Genomic DNA, 17,318 nt, shown 5'->3' with positions numbered 1-17,318 from the left:
TCATGCTATTCCACTGGGGAGGAACGAGGGGTGGACGAGATGGTGAACCTGAGGACACTATGGCTCGCCCACCTTTCCTGGAAACCTGACTGCACCCCAGACCTGTCAATCAAACCAGACACGCACCCAAACATTCCTCTCTTTGAAGCCTAATATCTCATTAATTACGTAATTATTTTCAGAAGGAACACCAGAAGTGGATTTAACAAATGACACCATAACAACTAAAAAATGTGAATCTATTGGAGCCAGAATGTTTTCTGGAGCCAGCCCCTAGTGGTCCTCAGTAGTATTGAACTTTAAGGAACTTCAGCAATGGCTTCATTTCTAAGACATGGAGGCTACGTCCATTTTCATACACGGTCATATCTTAAGAACTATACAGTAAGACAAAATACAAATTATTCCTCCTTTGGTTTTTGATTCATTTAGCAGGCGAGCAGGCAAAAAATGTGACACAAACACACAATCTAAGTTCACATACAGCCTTTAGTGTGTGTGTGTGTGTGTGTGTGTGTGTGTGTGTGTGTGTGTGTGTGTGTGTGTGTGTGTGTGTGTGTGTGTGTGTGTGTGTGTGTGTGTGTGTGTGTGACAAATAGGAAAACATTACTCACCACTACACACAACCTCCTGCTCCTGTCATCACTTGCTCTTAATGTATCTGCCTCAAGAGCCGTTTTTATAAACCAATCTCTCGAAGCTTCCTCATGCTTTGAATGTCTCATTCAAAGCATGAGGAAGCTCATGATGGTCTCCATCAGCCTAAAAGCCTCCACTGCAGCGTAAATGGAGCGCTCACAAGCATCTGGGGGAGGGGGGACGGATGCTGTGTGGTGATGACTTTGGTTAAAGTAACTAGGACTTATATTGAAGGCTGTGCCGGTACAGTGTACCTATCATTTGGGAGATGAGTCACAAATAAACAGACAGGGATGCGCAAACACACACACACACACACACACACACACACACACACACACACACACACACACACACACACACACACACACACACACACACACACACACACACACACACACACACACACACACACACACACACACACACACACACAGACTATAATTTGTTTGCTTCATTTCCTAACTATGGCGACAATAGGAGAGCCCCCTGTTAAAATTTATCTCTCTCCTCTCCCACCTCCCATCCATCTCTCTCCTCTCCCTCGCTCCCCCACCCCTCTCCTTGCAGGCAGCCGAGCTACAATGGCCCGGGCTCCCCTCTCACTTTGCTGCAGAGCCAGGATAAGAGAAACTTTAGCCGCAAAGAGAACATATGGCCTCCACCGCACACCAAACAAACCCTATACATTATGGTGGCTTGCCAATGTGTGTGTGTGTGTGTGTGTGTGTGTGTGTGTGTGTGTGTGTGTGTGTGTGTGTGTGTGTGTGTGTGCACATGAGGAAAGGGGAGATTACTAAAGGGTAATGAGGTAGAGAGAAAGTGGGAAAGCAGAAACAGAAGACGGCTGGAGAGGAGAAAGTGCTGTATGTATGGAAATAACTGATAGACTGTCAGAAAGCACTAATTCTCTTTGTCACAGTCTATAACAGGGGAGACCGCATCGCAAAGTCGTGCACCAGAGAGGCTTAAACCTGACAGTTCACACTATATTAGCAGCACACAAAATCCCAAGAAGGATTAGTAAAGCAAAAATCCTATTCCCCTGCCTGTCAGCTGAAATAGACATATAAATTAGCCCATATGAGCACAATTTGATTCTGTATTGACCCCAATTAGAAAGAATTGACCCAGTAATATAGTGAGTCAAAGCTTCTGCCGAGAGAGAGGGAGGTAAAGGATATGACAGGGAGACAAACAAGATGAATCTGGTGGCTTTCTCAGCAACTGGTTAGACTTTTTACCCTGGGAGGTTGTCGCACTTCCAGCCCCCTCAGGGGTACATCAAATCCCTTATTACACTGATGGGAAGATGCCGTCCATTTTGGAGGTTCGCAATGTTCTCAGAGCATTTCAGACAAAGGTACAATGGCCTGTTTCTTTTTCTCCCTCTTCCTCCTCCTCCTCCTCCTCCTCCTCTCATCCTGCCAAATCTGATATAACAGACATTTTTCTCCGCATGTGCGACACTCTTCTCGGCGGTCCACATAGGCCTGGCACGCTGAAGCCGAAGTGTGGGCATGGACGCGTCCTCCTGAAGTTTCACTCTGTTTTTAAAACTATGACGAGCCCTTTTTTTTTTATTATTATTATTTCTATGCTAAGGAGCTAGCAGCACTTGGAAAGAGTCAGTAGTAAGTCTAAAATACATGCTTATTTTTACTGAAAGTGCTAAATTAAACTTGTTAAGGTTATAGAGTTGAGTGAAAGCTGAGATGTGGGCTGTTCAAAGGTGTAACAGCCTGAGTTAAATTCGCCATCAGAACACGGCTGAACCGACGATGCAGCATTTCGGGAGTAAAAATACAGTGAACCGTATTTTGATTTATTCTTACTTTGGTACAGCATTAAACTGTGAATTAAATTTGGTAGAAAGGGAGACATGACGTGATTTAAAGTACACTTAAAGAGCCATACTATTGCAGAACAACACTGCAAGGGTCCACTGACTCCACGTTACTACCTATCCTCACCAATAAAACCCACAGGATGCTATGCCAGCTAACGTTACCTTCTTATTTTTGTCTGTGTGCAAATGATTCATCATATCATAGTCCTCCTCTTTTAAAATCTCTATATTAATGATTTAGCAGTATTTTTGATATTCACGTTGAATAATAATGGAAACAATAAAAGCACAGAGAAACAACAGCTGGCTCTCATGTGTAAGGTGTTTGCAGAGAGAAAGCACAGCATATATTTTTGTATTTGCAAATTAGCTCAAAGCGAACTTCAGTGCAGTGTCATAAAACACGTCAGTGTTCATCCAAAAATTTAGTTTTTTTCATTGTTGTCAATTTGAAACTTTGTAGTTTCAGTTTCATTTTCGCCATGAAAAAATATCAATGAATATTTATTGTTGTAGATTTCTCTGATGAAATTAACGCAGGTGCATGGTCCTCGCCAAATAATTGTCATATAGCTTGAACAATATTGACATTTCAACACAGAAAGAACGCACTGACTGATGAGCCAAAGTGCTGGTGGTTAAATAATTCTGCCACTTGGCAGCAAATAGTCTGATTTAATGAACACGAGTAACAGATATATGTTTAACGCCGACTTAAACATTTTTATTTTCACGTAATTTAATAAATAGTGGAACTTACTTTATGGTTAGTGATTAATTTCAAGTGGTAAAACTCAAGTTTTAGTCATTATAAATTGTGAATAAATGGTGAAAGAGCTTACTTTATGTAGCCACCTCACCCTTTACCCCCCTCACCCTTCCTCCCCACCCCTCCATACTTTCCACTCATCTTGACCCTCTCTCTTCTCATCCTTTTAATCATTTTAATAGCACTCCTCATCTCCTTTAAGTCCAAACCCTTCCTATAACTTTCCACTCGCCCACTCTCTCAAGGATCTTTCCTCTCCTCACTCTCTCCTCCCCTCCTGGAGACTCCCCCTCTTCTCTCTCACCTTTCCTTCTGCCTAATGCAGTCGTCGTCTTTTCACTGTCGGGGAAGAGCGATGCCATTCATTTGCGCCGTAGACGAGCCACTTCAGACCGACGCTGACACCCACTCTGTTAAGAAGAGGAGGCAGGAAGGGAGAGAAAGAGCATGGGAACCGTTCGGCACTAGAAAAGTAAATTCAGGAGTGGAGGGGAGGGCCAACAGGCTGTCTACAGCAGCCACCTGAATCCAGTTGTAAAAATGATTTGCTCGCATGATTCTGAACAACTGATTTGCGACTGCAGAGGTGTTTGAAGGGGATTTACATTTTTTAAATAATAGTCCTCAACCCTTGTTTTTACCTTCCTGATCACACCGGGCATTGTTCTTGTCTCTTTCACTGCATGCAGTATCTCCCTGCTTCTCCATGACAACCCAAATTCTGCCTATTCACACACACACACACACACACACACACACACACACACACACACACACACACACACACACACACACACACACACACACACACACACACACACACACACACACACACACACACACACACACACACACACCCCTCCATCCCTCTGGTCATATCTCCTTGTCTCCCATGGGTGCAGTGTAACACTATCTGCCTCAGCCACTCTCCGGTCCCAAGCAGACAGCTCGGTCTTCAGAGATTCCTCCCTCCCTCTCTCCACTGCTGCCATTTTCTCTCCACAGGGACCAGAAACTAAATATGACAGCTACACCAGAGAGACAGAAGAGAATGTCAAACTCCTCCAGCCCAAATGATGAAGCTTCTCTTCCCTGTCTGAGTCACACTGTGTGGACGAGTGGAAGACGCTGTGCCAGTTGGTGTATCGAGGAGGACTAAAACCATTTTGGCAACATAACGCTGAAACGGTTTCCATCTTAAAGTAATGCAACAAGCTTTAGAAACACCCATCATTGTTTCTGGGCTGCATGTTTACACTTGCAGGATCGGGGTGTATCTGACAGAAAAAGCTTACTCGCTAAGGTAATACCAATACTTTGGTTTATGAACAAATACCCGGAGAGCTGACGGTATTCTCATCAGTCTCAGCTTTCCATGATGTCCATTGCCAGTTAGCAAATGTTAACATGCTGACACGATAAGCTAAGATGGTAAACGCACCAGCTTAATATGAGCGTGTTGGCAGTTGTCACTGTGCATGGCATGTTAACTTAGCATTTAGCATGGATTTGTATGATAAACAGATGAGTTATTATTTTATTCTTCTCCTATATATTCTGTTTGGCTCATGTGGCAGTTTGTTTTAACCTCTGATCGTCTTTCTGCTTCTCTTTTTGGGGATTTTTTTTTTTGCTTTCTCACAACATACAACGCTTTCTACCATTTAAATGACAGCAAAGCAAGTACTACCATTATATGTATACATATTGTATCCTTAACATTGGGGGTGTAGTGCTGTTTGTTTAAGTACTGCCGAGCACCTGTGATGCGCATGTGTAGGAAGGCACACGTGCCTGGTTAAGTTGTGGCTCTTTCCTGAGGTTGTGTCCTATCACTTTAAGTTAATTAAATCAATGATACAATCCTGCCGTATTCAACAGTTGCGCTGGATAACTCAACTAAAGTGTTATTCTCTGGTTTGAGTCACAACAGCTTCCTGTCAATGTTTCAGAATAACAGCCGAGTTAGGAAGTCAAAGATTTCTGTTTACTGAAACCCTACAGGGCTTTTCATTTGAAACAAATATAGGAAGTGTTGAGTTTCTATTTATAGTGTAATGCAACGGGAGCGGCTCAAGACAACAGTGAACATTTTATTCCCTCACTCTGTGCCGCTTCATGGCGCTCCAGCAGCATCAAACATTGATGCTGCATCTGCAGGCCTGATATACACTCACAAATGAATTATGCTCATAAATGACATTATAAATGTGTAGAGTATATATTAGGAATATTCAGTTTTCATTCCTCTTAATGCCTGAGAAGGTCAAACTGAACCTGGAATAACTCACTGCCACCAAACACCATTTATCAGTTTTAGCTGAAAACAGGAGGAGACGCTGTGGCCTCTGTCACCGTCCACAGGACCTCTCCATTTCCATTTGGGAAATCCCTCTTATCCCTTCTCTTCCCCCTCTTTGTCTCACTTTGTCATGCTTCCTGTCTTTCGCATCCTCTTTCTCCCAACCCCTCTCTCTCCCTCTCTCTCTGTTAATCTCATCATCTATCGTTTAGTTTTCCTCTGTCACCATTACTCCGCTAAGCTGCTCCCTTCCTGTGGAGCCAGCTCTGCTGCAACACAGAACGATTCACCAAGATATGACAGTTCTTACTCAATGCAACAAAAAAAAGTCCAAAAAGGAGGAGAGGAGGGAGGGGTAGGGTCTAAACAGAATATTGTAGGAGGTACTTTGATTGCTCTTCTAATGCATTTTGCTGCTACTCTATTTCAAGCAGTGATGCCAGGCAGAAAATCCAGCCAAGTGGAAAAAGGGAGAATAAGATGGGAAGGAATGAAATACTACAGGTGGTACAAAATGACCACAGTGCTGAAGGTTCAGGTGTGTGTGTGCACATGTTCATTTAATAATATGTGTGTACTACTACTGCTACACAATGCATGTACAGGTTTAATAGGATCATAACTGATGCAGCGGAACTAGAGAGATTTTTTTGGTTTTGTTTCACACTTCTATCTTGTCCAAACAATGCAGCTCAAACACGAACAGTTCAGTCAGAGCCAAGTGGGACGTCACCCACTGATCTGTGAATTGCAAATTTTGCCTGTTACCATTTTTGTTTTTTGGAGCCAAAAAGGATCATATTTGGACAACAGTGTGGTGCTGGGGAGGAGAATTGGATGTCAATGTCACTGAGAACCTGAGGACGCTACACCCGCCCACCTGACTGCACCCCAGACATGTCAATCAAACCAGGCACACCCTCACACGTTCCTCTCTTCGAGGCCTAATATCTCATTAATTATGGAATTGTCTTCAGAAAGACCATCAGAAAACTGACCAGAAGGAGTACATTTACCAAATAACATTATAGTGACTTGTGGAATTTTTTTTTTTTAATTATTAATAAATTAATAAATCATTATTAAGCTTACACTTTTTGAATGGAAGTCTATTGGAGCCAAAGGTTTATTTGGAGACGGCCCCTGGTGGCCTTCAGTGGTATTGCACTTTAAGGCTCTTTCATATTTTAATAAAGGTTCTATGGATTTCAGGTGTACTGTATGCTAATAGCAACTGATGCTGACAGATATTGATGTTGTGAAACTCACCCTCTAGGGTTGAATGCTTGTATAAGTGGTTGTATATTGACACATGCCCTCACAATCACACCCAACAATGCCTCTAACGACTTGTTGATTAATACATTGTTGACCAGTATAAAAAATATTTAGAATGAGCTTTTTTTTTGTGGACATTTTCAACCATTGTAATAGAAAAAATAGTTCTGCAGATGAATCAATACAGAAGACTGTGAGGTGCAACCCTTTTTATGGAGTTCATTTTGAAATCGAAGGGTGTACGCGGATGTGCCCGTTGGTGTGTATTCTTTTTGTGCGTTCTTGCATGCGTGTGAGCACATTGCGGGCAGACCGTCAATATTACATATTGGTGTCCTCTGGAATCCATGCACACTTCCTTTGTGCACATATGTGTGTCTGCGCGATCAGGCATACATCCGTAGCTCGTATCTTGCTGTGTGTGCGTGTGTGTGTGTGTGTGTGTGTGTGTGTGTGTGTGTGTGTGTGTGTGTGTGTGTGTGTGTGTGTGTGTGTGTGTGTGTGTGTGCGCGCGCGTGTGTGTGTGTGCGTGTGTGTGTGTGAGAGAGAGAGAACGAGAGAGAGAGGACGAGAGAGGGACACAGATTAGATCACAGAGCGCTGACGCACGGATGTCCTTCAGGTAACCAGATTTGTCACGTTGCCCAAGCGTGGCCATCAGGTGGCGATGCTAAGCGGCTCAGCCTTGCCACGGAGGCCACCGGGACGGTATCCCAGAAACACCCTGGGGAGGCCGGAGGGGGTGGGGCAGCAGATGGAGGGCAGGCAGCGCCACACTAATGACAAGACACTAATAACATGACGGCGCCACTGCGGTCGGTGTACGACATGCTATTAACGTGTAGCACGCCAGGCTAGCCAGATTATGCCAATCCACTAAAGCTATTAGAGAGGCGTCGGGCACGTATGCGATGTGTTTCCCGCGAGACAGAAACGGTGAAAAGAGGGAGCTGAGTGAATGAGGGGTGAACAGGGCAGCTGGGGGTTTAGAAGTGTGTGACAGAGCTGAAAGAGATTATGATGAATATTAGAAGCTGAATAGGAGAGGGATGACGAATGAGAGGCAGAATGTCATTCCGGTCTCCTCCAAAGGGTTCAGCTGATCTGCACTGGGTCACCGCCGCAAACCAAAAAAAGCCCCTCAAACTTCTGATCCTCTGATTGAGCACTCGACCCTTTCTCCCTCACGAGTCCCTGATTAGACGAAAATTGTTGATTTATGGAGGATTTCTCCTCATCTTTCACTAATATTAATCCATTCCACTCCAGAGGTTGGCTATTAAGAAGCGGATCACGTTTTTTGGACTCGGATAAAAAAAAATCCAATCTGGATCCAGCCTAGTACTCAACGTTTTCCAATTAATGATGACATACGACATTTTGAAAACGAGCTGTAGGAAATTGGGCCTGTATTTGTTGTGGCTTCGTGCCAAAGATGAAAACCGTGGAGCATTACCATAATGTAACAGGAAGTTAACAGATGAACCTGCAATGAATTCCAGGCAGCGAGGCGAAGGATGAGCTCTTCCCGGCCGTACGAGTTCTGTCCACACTTCCATAGGCCAACTCTCCACCCAATCTTTCCCCATCTCCAAGCCAAGAGTGAGCGAGGAGGGAAGGAGGCAGCTGATGGAAAAGAGAGGGGAGAAAAATGGCAGAGATAGACAGAGGTTGATTAAATTGGTTTTCAATTCTGGGTGTCTCTGTCTGAAGCCACTGCATTAATTTGCTCCATTACATATTTGAGAGCCAGTGAGTGTATTAAGAGCTGCTGTATATCATATGAGTGACTGCTCCAAGAGCTTGCTGCCAAAATAAGAGCCCCGAGTCCATCTATTGGAGCATTAACCGAAGTGACTCAGCACACCCGGGCCCGAATGGCTCTCATACTTGATGTGAGAGATTTTTTTTGTTCGACGCAGTCGTCTTCGCTCTTGCAGGGAGGTTGGCGTGATTCTGTCCACTGTGTCAAGCTTAACATGCGGATATGTCTGGGAGCAGGTGAGTCATGATGGAAATGTAATTGCAGGCGATTCAGCTTAGCAGCTTAGTCAAAGCTCTCTCTTTGCATGGAGATGGAATTGAAAAAAAAAAAAAAAAAAAAAAAAAAGCTGTAGTGAAGATTTCCTGGCTCAGCAGGAGAAAGATATTAATTACACTGCAGGTTGTTGGTTTGAGCACTCAGATCTACCTTTAATCTTCAGCTCTGGATGTGTGTCAGATTTATATTCCCTTTATCTTTCCTCCATTTCCAGTTCAAAGGGTCGGTAATAAAAATCATAAAAATGTTGTCAAGCTAATTTACGAGAAAATAATTTCACGTGTCTGCACACGAACGGCGGTGACTATTTACGAGATAAACACTGAGTTCAGTGGGTGAAAGGCACACTTACGCAGGTGTTTTCAATTAATTGTTGGGGGCCGGACCTCTAATGTGTCATATGTTTTAACCCTCCTGCTGTCCTCCCGTGAGGGTTTCTTTAACCCTCATGGCCTCCTTGTCACCAATGACCCCCCAAAAAATGTAAAAATAAAATAGAACTTGGTTGAACACAGCTGCAGGTCAATTTGACCCGAGGACAGCGGGAGGGTTAAACAAAGTAAAAGCACAGGTGTTACAAATAACACCAACACGGGTTCTGTTCTCTTACGGTGTGTCATGTCTTTTAGAACATGTAAGAGTTCTGACGTTGTGAATATAACACGAAGGGGCCGATCATGTGGACTCTGAACACAGGAAATACGACCCGATTTGAACGCAGCCTCTCTCTCTCTCTCTCTCTCTCTCTCTCTCTCCCCTTTGTGTGCATCACCTACAGCTGAACTTCATCTGATTGTCAGTGCAGCTGTAAATCAACCCAACAGAAGCGGAGCTTCTTGCCATTTTGCCACTGAGCTGTGTGTGTTGGGCTGCCTGCTTTGTTACAACTCCGTGTTTCTGATTGCTCTTTGGTACAACTCTGTTTTGCTCACCTATTGTCTTTATAGAGTGCTTTTGTTCAACTTTGAGGAAGCTTTGTAGGAGTATTTTATTTTCTCCTGTGTTTTCAGATCTTATTATTGTATTTTTGTTTTCTGTTGGGCAATTGAGCTTTTGTTGCTGCTTCTTTAAAATATATTTTTCTTTCAAAGTATTTTTAGCAGCCTTTTCTGGACATTTCCCTTTTGTTTCAAAGGTTTTGGGTCGACTAGTTATGTTACTTATGTCATGTTTCCCTCGATAATAAATTCAGGTTGTAACACAACGTCAACAGCGATTGGCTGTCCCTATAACAAAGATCATTGCAGATCAGCTCAAAGTTCACCAAATTAAAACGTTTGGCTCAGCTTTGCTATCAAACCATTGCAACACACCAAGTACACAATAAAGATGGAAGTCTTTACCGTAGATCTATGTCACATCAGACTGTTTGGCTTGTCTAAGCAGGAAAAGAAAAAGCATTGCTAATAACATGAATGGCTGCATTAGGTGAGTGTCAGTGTACTGTTCTGATCATTAACAAAATGAGTTTAAACCTGTGCTTTCTGCTGACATGTCTGCAGTGAAAAAGGTTTTTTTAAACCAATTAACTGCAAACCTCTCTTTACCTATAGTGCCGTTTTCCAAACCATGCCATTAGGTTTTAGGTTGATATGGTGAAGGTGTTGTGAAAACATTATTAGAACTTCCCCAATGAATTAAAGTATCTTCTATCAGTTGTAGATGGAATTAAATGGACATTATACATTTTGAAAGAATAAATAACAGTCACAGACAATAAAAAAAAAAAAATTCACTTAATTCAGTACACTCAAGTTGTTGCTACAGCGCTGCTTACCTTGTAATGGTAACTTTAGTGATTTTTTTCATATTCACCATTACTGAACCACTTCACTGACTTACTTATGACGTTACTTGCTACTGTTGTGGTCGCATTTCATTCAGTGGATGATGTCTGTAAAACCACTGAAAAGGATCATTTCAAATAAAATGTTTCCTATAACATTAAATAGTCATGACTGAATAAATCATCACATTTGAACTTAAATAAAAGCACATCCTTACTTTATTTTACACAGTAAATCTCAGCTATTCTGTTTTATCAATCTTCTAATGGTTTGGTTTGATCAGATTTGATTGACAGTGTCGGCAACAAGGAAACAACACACGCGGACATCAGCTTCTGATTCAAAAGCTGCTAAAACCTGATTGGTGCATGGAAGTGCTAACCATCACGCTCCTCCAGTTTAGCTCCACCCACTTAAAACCAGTGTGAAGAACACAGAAAAATACAAATACCGAAATCTTTTATCTGAAGTAACCACTGCTTCAGCAGAAAATGTTCCATTTCATCCATCGTTTTCCTTCAAAGTACTTGATTCAACAGTATTTTAGGAAATGAAGGGAAACTCAATATACCATTATCTTGTAATTGCCACCTGCCACAAAAGATAACAACTCTTTGCTTTTTTTTAAGCGCCAATGCTCAAAATTCATGTCGGAGTATTCTTTTCATTTACATTTTCAAATTAGCCTTTCTCCTCGACTGCAGCACGCCACAAATATGGAGTCACTTTGCCAAAGAAATAAAGGAAACATATTTTTTCGCTGTGATAGATGACCTATCCTGAGCAAGCTCTAAGTTTCTCCAAGTTGATTTTCAATCTAGAAATGAATGGAAACCAGCGGCTGCCTGAAAGGAGGGAAATCAATCTAAAACCGTATTGTGTGTTTTGGAAAACAGTCAGCAAGAATGTAAAACACGGGAGATTTGTGCTTAATGGGCTGAAACATGTAAAAACATTGGCACAGTCCTGTTAAATCAGCACTTGGGTTAAAGACTTGCTGTTTATTAAAAGTAATAATAAATTACCAACATTTTGCCGGCTGATATACTGCAGGTTTTTTTTTCTATTTTAGCTTTTTTTTAAGTTCTGGAAAGAATGCAACGGCTTGACTTCAAGACTAAGATGCTGTCCTCAAGGAACTCATAATGGATTAGAAAAATGTAAAAGTTACCGCAAAAATTTGAAAGCCTGATAATGATTGAATGAAAATGTAAATTAAGGTTGTGCACCATCCTAACCGCCTACACACGCACACACGCTCCCCCCACATACACCACCTTCAGTGTTTGTGCATATGAAAGGGATCCCGTCAGAGCTGTCACCACTCTTTCAGCAGCGCCATTCATCGCGGGTTTTTTTCTCCATTTGAGGAGTGTGCAGGTGTTTACTGTAAGGAGGGGAAGAAAAGAAAAGATGGAAACAAACGTCAGTGGCCTCAATGCCTGGATAGCAGATGGAGAGGAGGACGGACACAGAGAGACCCAGCGGGAAGAGACGAAGTAAAATAAAGTAAGGGGAGAGAGAGAGAGAGAGACAGGGTCAGGCCCGAGTAGAGCCTGAACCAAATATTGTCTTTCTATCAGCAAAAATCTGAACGGGAAAGATTGTGATCTCTGTGATGTTGCAGACCACCCATTAGGTGGACGGAAACTTCCAGAAAAGGAGAAGTGCAGTGGAGGTTGGTTTTCATGACCTCCGCTGTGATACAGCTACAACAGCGTGTGTGTGTGTGTGTGTGTGTGTGTGTGTGTGTGTGTGTGTGCGTGCGTGCGTGCGTGCGTGCGTGCGTGCGTGCGTGCGTGCGTGACAGAGAGAGGGAGGAGGGGACAGACAAATATGGAAATAATTGTATATTAGTAATGCAAGACAAATAAAAAGAAATGCAACATCCCAAATATAGCTTCAGGGGTTAAAGTAAACTGGATTCTGCATAAAAATATATGGAGAATAGAAGTTCACTACAACTAACCAGCAGCATATCAGTAAGAAGCAGCCAATCAGAGAGCTTAAAATGTGTTTGTGTGTGATGCTCGGTGCCACCCGATAAAACATTAGATGATCTAATCAGTTTGCGGAAGTCAAATCAGTGGATGAATACAGCATTGTTCTCCATAGCATGAGGATATTGTAGTAATTTTGTATATATTTATTCATGTTGATGATTTAATAAATACATTGAATCTAATAATAGTGCAATACTGAAACAATGCAGAAACATGATGACGATGCTCTGTGGAAGAGGTCCCGTTCATTCTAAGGCGGTAAAAACACACATTAGTGATCGTACACGACTGAAAACACAATTATGAATCTTGCATTTCTGCTATAAGGCTGTACAATAGTTCACCTTTGACCAAATCTGCTCTCCATCTTTGACAGTAGATGCAGTAGACTCACTCTTCTGGCATCACCATAACAACGCCATGTTCAATCACCTTATTTGCACTTCTGCTGACTGTTGCAATGTGTTTAATTTAATTAAATTATATACTTTGTATATCTTTATATTTTACTACCTCCATTTTAATGATATCTATCTATCTATCTATCTATCTATCTATCTATCTATCTATCTATCTATCTATCTATCTATCTATCTATCTATCTATCTATCTATCTATCTATCTATCTATCTATCTATCTATCTATCTATCTATCTATCTATCTATCTATCTATTTAAAAAGAAAATGTCAGACCTCATACAGATCAGTTTTCTGAATCAGGTGTGTGTGTGTGTGTGTGTGTGTGTGTGTGTGTGTGTGTGTGTGTGTGTGTGTGTGTGTGTGTGTGTGTGTGTGTGTGTGTGTGTGTGTGTGTGTGTGTGTGTGTGTGTGTGTGTGTGTGCAGGTCAGCTACATCGCTGCCGATATCATGCTGCATTTTCTTCATCCCTCTGCTCTTGTGTTGACAGTTAATCTTAATGTGTGGTATTATCAATTCACAATAAAAGGAAGAAGGAAACACACACACATTCATACGCTCACGTCTACCCTCGACGCACACTTCCTGTCCTCAACCACTCCCGGGATCAAGGGTCATACCCACAATCCCACAGGCAGTGTTTTGAATCATTGCGCTTCCTCCCTGGTGCAACGCTCAAACATCTTATCTGAAGCAGCAGCGGCGATAACCTCGAGTTGGACTACGAGACACACACAAACACATAGGAGGGCTACGGTAAAGTGTGTCAAAGCATATCTGTGTGTGTGTGTGTGTGTGTGTGTGTGTGTGTGTGTGTGTGTGTGTGTGTGTGTGTGTGTGTGTGTGTGTGTGTGTGTGTGTGTGTGTGTGTGTGTGTGTGTGTGTGTGTGTGTGTGTGTGTGTGCCCTCCTCCGTCGTTGTAAATCCCCCCCATCCGTCACATTAGCCTAATGAAAAGTAATAAGAGCGCTCCAAATGATTTACTCCCTGAGGTTGCCTCGGAGCTGTATGAAATAAGATAACATTAACCTGAGTTATATGGTCTGCCAACGGGAAGTGCCATAAGACACACACACACACACACACACACACACACACACACACACACACACACACACACACACACACACACACACACACACACACACACACACACACACACACACACACACACACACACACACACGTGACCACACACATGTAAACGCACATCCATCTTATCTAGTGTTTACTCTCCAACTGGGAGTCATGGTGTCACAGGGACACCATAAACTAGCATCGATATGAAACAATAATAAACACAATTCAAGAAAGAAACAGAGCAAATATACATGCAGTCTCCTCTTGGGTGCAGGGAGCTGTGTGTGTGTGTGTGTGTGTGTGTGTGTGTGTGTGTGTGTGTGTGTGTGTGTGTGTGTGTGTGTGTGTGTGTGTGTGTGTGTGTGTGTGTGTGTGTGTGTGTGTGTGTAAGAATATGTGTGTTTTACTGGCTACCACATGTATTTTTATTGTTTCTCTGTTGAGTTTATTAGAGTTTGATATTTCTGACGTGTGGTTTCACGTAGACCAGACATGTGTGCGCTTAAACCCTACTGTGTGTTATTTTACACGTATTAGTACTTTTAATATGTCTGTGAGAAAAGGCGGAAAAAGCAGAACAAGGCCGACGGGAAGGACGGAGGAGATGGAAGATGGACGAGGCAGAGCTGCAGAGGTGAAGGACGGTGTAAATCTTCTGATGGCATGCTGAGAAAAAAAACTCAAAAAAAACACGGAGGGTGGAAAAAGGGAGAGTGCAACGGCAGATCATCACACATCATCTGTGATAGTGGTGTAATCAAAGGGAAGCTGCATGAAGAGGAAAATTAGCCCCTCACTTTGTGCAAGACACTTAGACACCAGGAGACACGCAGTAACATTTGTCACACATGATGGCGGAGAGGCAGAAAGACTCACGCGTGCAGTGATTATTTGAAAAAAATACGGCTAATGGACTCAGTTCACGGTCAGTGTTTTTATGAGCTGAGCAGTAACCACATTCATGGGACCGTGTGCCAAATGAGTGATGACTTGTTGCTTTGCTCAGGAGTAAATATGAAGTCATCATTTACCAGTAGGTAATTATTTATTCAATTAGAGTGAAGAAATGTGCTCTTGTAAAAAGGGTAATTTACTTGATTCAGTGACCTGTGGTGCAAGGAGGTTCAAATTTGAGCAGATTGCATGCTTTTATCTGTAAATGTCAGTAAACTGGTCAAATCTTTCATAGATTATAATGGACACATTTTATATTCACAGTTTCAGGACGAAACTTCACCAAACCTGAGGTCAAGCAGTTATTAGTGCTCCTTTAAAGCTGACTCTGTGGCTCTGAAGGAGCTCGACGGAGTCTAGAACAAATAACCCACGAGGACGTTGTCAGAGGTTATCCCGTTTTTAACTGATGCTAACTGATGTTTTTTGGGAAAGTAAAGCAAGTTGTAATGTGAAACAACTGAGGCTGTTTTTGAATTGTCTGCTTGGTCCATTATATAATGTGCGATCCAGTGATTCAGGGACTGTTCCTGCTGCACATGAACGGAGCCGACCGCTGTAATGTGCACTGAGCCGGAGGAAGCAATACGCTTTGTCACCAAATATTGAAAGTTATGTCGCTTTACCAACATCAGCGCCTGTGTTTTATGCGTTCTTGTGACCACTTTTATCTGCACATTGGCGATTTTACTATTGACCTGAAAGTTGTAACGAGAACACGCGTCAAATTCAGTGTCAAATTCTTGGGGAACAGAAATAATCCCGCGAAGGTTGTGGTTTCAGCACGTTTTCAACATGTTGTCATGTTGGAGAACCTGACTGCCATCGCACCACGGTTCAGGTTGCACTGAATGTTTATTCTGCCGTTCAAAACACGTTGCCCGACACATTTATAGCTTTTTAGGGGTTTTTGTCGCCGATTCTGTTGCCAATTTTGGTTGCATTTAATTTAAATCTAACATTGTCTACATGTATTGAACCTGTCACATGAACTAATTAATTCATCCTCACATTAACACACAGAGTTCAGAACAACAGGTAAATACATGAGGGGAGAATCCATAGTGCTCCATAAAGGAGGAGGATGGAGAGAAGATTAGAGGAGGAAGAGGAGGAATGTATCTGCACTTCAAACCACCTGGTGAAGACCTCTGCCAACAGATCCATCTCTCCCTCTCCCTCCCTTTCTCCCCCCCTCTCTCTCTATCTCTCCCTCTCTCCCCCTCCCTCCCTCTCTCTCTCCCGTGCTCTCTTTCTGTCTCGCTCTGACAGATTTATTAAGAGGCAAGGATCAAAACGAGTCCCCAGCTCCCTCCTCTCCTCATCCCTTACTTTCTCCTCTTCTTCATCACCTGACAGCGTCTCCTCCCTTCCCCACGCTCGTTCGCTCTCTCTCCTTGTCCCATGGCCCGAGCCTATATTCTTGAGCCCTCCGAGAAAGTACGAGAAATAGGTGATGAGGAAGGAGATAAGGAGGAGGAGGAGATGGGAGTGGAGAGGAGGAATATCTTTTACTTCTGTCCCTGTCGTCTGCTTTAAAAGATTCTCTGACACACACGTGCCTTCTTTCCTTTTCCACGCATGAAGTTGTCTTTTTTTCATCTTTGAGCAGTGAGCTCTCAGCAAACTTTTGTAGGAGAGTAAAAAGCATGTGCCACCATCAGTGGCGAGCACGGGCTTACTCAGGCAAATGTTATCTTTCCATTTGCCTCGCTGATGCTCCGTGCTACATTCAAAGCCGATGGCTCGTCAAGAAAACTACATCCAGCGCTGACAGTATTTTCCTCCCCGTCACTTTAGTCAAATAACAGTAACCGAATCAACAGCGAGGAATGTCAGAGAGAGATGGTGGAGAAAGCAGCAGTCGGACCACCCACATACAACCCATAACATTTCAAATATCCCATGAATCATCGTTAAATGGTAGTCGTAGACTGAGGTTCTTCAGCTGGGGACCATGATAAGGTACTTATCACCTAAAAATTCATATCCATATTTAAAATAGTCAGTCAGGGGTTTTGTTTATGAGAAATGTGTCTAATGGGTAGAATTTAAGCCGAATTCAAAAGGTCATACCACTGTGTTATTGTTTGTTGTTGTTGTTGTTTTGTATATACTGTATATCAATAAACTTTTTTTTTTTTTTACAATTGTAGCATAAACTAATTAAAAGTGGTGGTTATATGCAAAGCTCTGA

The 17,318-nt window shown here is 42.6% G+C and overlaps 1 long non-coding RNA gene across 2 annotated transcripts in view; it reads right to left on the bottom strand.

The window, feature by feature from the left end:
- The window catches only part of LOC138617231 (uncharacterized), a 121,212-nt gene that overhangs the window by 50,124 nt on the left and 53,770 nt on the right, over window positions 1-17,318 (bottom strand). The window contains exon 3 of one of the 2 annotated variants that reach the window (XR_011310653.1): window positions 8,259-8,463. The exons of the other annotated variant lie outside the window; for it this stretch is intronic. This is a non-coding gene — a long non-coding RNA (uncharacterized lncRNA). Of the gene's footprint in view, window positions 1-8,258; window positions 8,464-17,318 lie in introns of those variants that run through there. 2 annotated transcript variants of the gene reach the window in all.

Source organism: Brachyistius frenatus, unplaced genomic scaffold, assembly GCF_029030835.1.
Source record: "Brachyistius frenatus isolate BFR_SWC_R1_liver_20210118 unplaced genomic scaffold, ASM2903083v1 Contig_1, whole genome shotgun sequence".
NCBI classification, from domain to species: Eukaryota; Metazoa; Chordata; class Actinopteri; family Embiotocidae; genus Brachyistius; species Brachyistius frenatus.
This window is presented reverse-complemented; position numbering and strand designations above follow the sequence as displayed.